Raw genomic sequence first — 4,215 nt, forward strand, 5'->3', positions numbered from 1 at the left:
GATTAATTTGTCTTGCGTTACCTAGCAACAAGCTAACGGCACGCCAGGCGCGACAGATGCATGCGTCATGCGCCAGACAGGCCACCGAAGCCAGCGACGCCGGTTGCGCATGCGAAGTTCGCCTGTTCGACAACCCGTCTCTTTTGGATGTAGCGTGTTTGTTGGGCTCCCAGCGAATTCTTGCGTTCCTTCTGCACTTCGACACGCTACCACTGCACTACTGGACTACGGCAAGGTGAGAAATTTTGTTTGACAGTCTGCGACGCCTGTCAAGCAATTTTTGCTTTTATGGCATGGAACCAAAACTTGTGACGCAGTTAGGGAAAAACAGTTCGGCGATCCTGGCGTAATTAATTTGAGTTAGTGACTGGTACTGAGAGATGTTTGCGACGCTTTCTATGAGCCCCAACATTATTATAACTTATTTCGGTAGTTTTTGGGCACGCTTGCAGCACCCGGCTTTGTGACGCAGTTTCGCGTGTACTGAATCTTAACGGGGAAAGTTTTGGCGTTTTCTCTGACCCCAAACGTTATTGTGACTAATTTCGTTACTTTGTGGGGTACTTTTCAAGCACAGTGGCCGCGCCCTGTGTGGTGACCCAGTTATCGAAAAGCAGCTCGGCCATGTGCCGCAGTTAGTTTAGGGTGTACTGAAGCTTTCTGGGACAAAAGTGCGTCTTGCATTCTCTGACCCTCAAAATTATTGTAATTTCGTTACTCTTTTGAACGCTTTTGACGCACGCTCGCCGCGCCTCGGGTTGTGACGCAGTTAGCAAAAGAGCAAGCCGGCCGTTGCTACAGTTAGTTCAGCGTGTACTGAACCTTAGTGAGTCAAGTTTGTGACGCTTTCTATGGCCCCGCAACATATACCTTCTTTCGGCACTCGCGTTTGACGAAGACACGACGAGTTATTGCCAAGAGTGATAACACTGCAGTGTGTTTCTTGCGTCGACACGAACGCGCAAGAGATAGGGCCCGTGGAGCTCAAAAACCAAGAGCCCCAAAAATTCCGTCTTCCGAACGACTGAAAACTAGCTTTGCACCAACGCATTTCTCTTGAGTGCGAGTAGAAGGCATTCTACGAGCCTCTAGCATGGTTTGGCTGAGAGCCTGTACAGTGGCCATCTCTATGCATATAGTGTACTATCGCGTCGGCTGAGGCCAAGTTTTGGACACGCGCAGTGGCCCTTGCATTTGTACGTTTACAGTGCAGGGAATAATGCCCGAGAGTGAAGGAATGCTTGGAAATCAGATGTTTTCTTTATAATTTATAGTACGGCTTGGAATGAGTCGGGTATTTCAGACGCCATGCTGTGTAAAGACAAATTGCTTTTGTTTGTAATGTCGCCCATTTACCACTTTCGCACCTTTCCCCTCTACACGCAGTGTTGCTATAAGATCTAAATGCCAAAATGACACATGGTTGTAATTTACTTTTTTTCAGCTGATGCCATCTGGCGGAGCTTCGTACGGGAACTATACTGCTGCTTACCTGGTGGCACGACGTTGGATGAATGCACAAAAAGCACGGAACGAGCATTTATATAGAGCGAAATAAAAATTCCTCATTTAGAAGGCGTTTTGCCTCTACCTTATGAAATTGCACGTGGCACAGATTCTATGGAGGCTTGTAAAGATAGTTCGCGATCATTTTAACTAAAACGATTCCGCACTAAGACAGTGCGATATTGAGCAGGAGAAGCAAAAAAAATAATAAAGAAAATCGCGCCATATAGCGCAGCTGGCGTAGCACGTGCCAGCTAGCATTCAAAACGCGTGCGCGAGAACCGAAACCGGAAGGAGCCAATCACATCCGCTCGGTGCGCTAGAGTCAGTTCGGCCGCTGGGCTCTATGGGAGTGTCCGCTCTTGTTGAATGTCTTTCTCTATACCTGTACCCACAAACTAAATAATGATAAGTGAAATAAAACTACGACGGCTCACTGAATATAGCCAATGGGTGTGTTTCTTTGGCTGTGGCGACGCGCACTGCATAAGCACGCTTTCTCAGTTGCGTTCAGGCCGAGCAATGGGTAGGCCGCGTACTGTGCGCACCGAGGAAGGACATCATGCACGCCTGCGAAAAACGACGGCCTCACCAGCGCGCGATTAGCCAACACCAACTAGATAGCGCAAGGCTTGTTTATTCCGATCCACGACGTCACAGTACCTGGACCGAAATTTCCATTGACAAGGCTGGCCAGATTAAAGCGGTGAGGTCAAAATCACTGTTGCGTAATCGGGAGCATCCCCTTTAGATTCTATGGCAGTCGGGCCAGGTAACATGATGTCGTGAATCGGAGCGAAAAGGCCTCGTGTTATCTAGGTGGTGTGGGATTAGCGGAGCCAGTAGTGGCGTCGTTGCTTTCCGTCGCAGCCGAGCGCGTGCGCCACAATTTCTCTCCGGCTCGAAATGGGTAACCCACGCGTCATACGTATTCCATAGGAGCAGGCAGCTTTCGATCAGCAACACCGCGAGCAGAACCGGGAACAAGCTCGTCAACGCCATGCCGATGCTGCAGCCGGGGCACAAGGACAGGCTCGTGCAGCCATGCGCAAGCAGCAACTGCGTATCGAGGATAGGGCAGCCTACCATGCCGTCGTTTAATGAACCATCGGGATTAACCAAGTGATAAACACCGGGGCCACTCGTTTCAGGTTCGCACGTTAACCATTTAGATGGACTGCATGGACGGTGGTTTTTTTATTTATACGTTCCTGCCAGCCGCCCCAGATGAAGCACACTGGTTAAAACATTTCCGCAGTGGCAGGTTTGCACTTTATTGTTAAGGGAACAGGATTCTATTGCTCGAGTAGTACTGAAAATTTATCACTACTTTTTTTCGCGATGTCGCCGCCATATGGATGCCGCATAGCTTGACTAGAACGTCGTTCCCCAGTCGTCGCGTCACTTGTCGCTAAAATGTCGTGTTCAGCTGCTTGTCACTTAAAAGTTACTGTAATAACATCACACACTGGGCTGACGTTCGCCTCCTTGGTTGCGGTACAAGCACGCGTCGACATATTTAGTATTTCAAAAGACATTGCATTTTCCTGCTTTTACAGCGCCAAGCATCACGCGCACGGGGAGTGCGTCCGGCGCATGCCGTCACAGGTGAAACTAGGGAGGTGTTCTACAACATGGAAGGTTCTGGCTCTAATGCGTAACACCCACTCACTCGCATACATATGCACACAATGAAAAGAAATGCCGCACATACCTGCAGATCAGTAAATTAAGAAGCGGGGCAAAATGTTTAAGTTCCTGCAAAGTTGTACTAAATCGCATTCTTGCTCCCTCTCACGACGTAAGCACCTTATGTCGAGATATAGCAGTGCGCATGCGTGCCCTTTCATGCTCCTCTAAAGGCCGATAGGCAAATGGAGGCGCGTGTTCGTCAGAGGCGCAACGGTGCAGTTTGGGGCGTGCTCGAAAACCCCCCTCAAAATTAGTTCCCGCATCTTTGTCTTCTATGGAGCTGTTCATGGTCCACGCTACATCAGTAAGCGATACATTCAACAGCATAAGTATTTTTATTCCACAAGGATAACAACTTGACACAAAGGAGAAACATAACGGTGTTCCACATGGGTTAAATATTCACCCAGAAAAATACCCGTGTGTACAGTATAGTAATCGTTACCTAAAAATAAATTTTGTGTCCTGGAATGCCCGTGGCAAGAAGGCAGCGAAATGCAACCAGAAACGGACGCAAAACGAGCACAAGAGGCAAACCACCTATGCGAAACGTGGGAGGCCAAGCTCACCCTCGAGGACCTGAAAGACCAGCGACAACCCGTCACCAGGGCCAAGAGGGGAGTCGAAGCCAGAGGGTTCCTGGACTAAGGAGCCTTCCCAGCTTAGGGGGATACTGAGCCTCGCCCGGGACACTGTTTCGTATAATAAACGTTTCTTTCTCTCTCTCTCTCTCTCTGTTCCCTGTCACAGTGCTCCGGCCTTTGCAGGATGCGCTGGGCAAGGTGGAACACATACAAACGCTGCAAAGGGAGATTTAATCATCGTTTATTCTTGCCTTCTTTATCTGCGGTTTTCCCCAAAAAGATACGTTTTCTTTCGTATACCACATTTGTCGGCATCGTATACTCACCTTATCATTGCATAAACAGGGCTAAACATCGGTGTTAAAATATTACATATAAGAACAGGTAGGTGTAGCGCGAGTGCCACTATATACAAGTTGTACGAATTTTCGCA

Source organism: Dermacentor albipictus, chromosome 1 (genome assembly GCF_038994185.2).
Source record: "Dermacentor albipictus isolate Rhodes 1998 colony chromosome 1, USDA_Dalb.pri_finalv2, whole genome shotgun sequence".
Lineage (NCBI taxonomy): Eukaryota > Metazoa > Arthropoda > Arachnida > Ixodida > Ixodidae > Dermacentor > Dermacentor albipictus.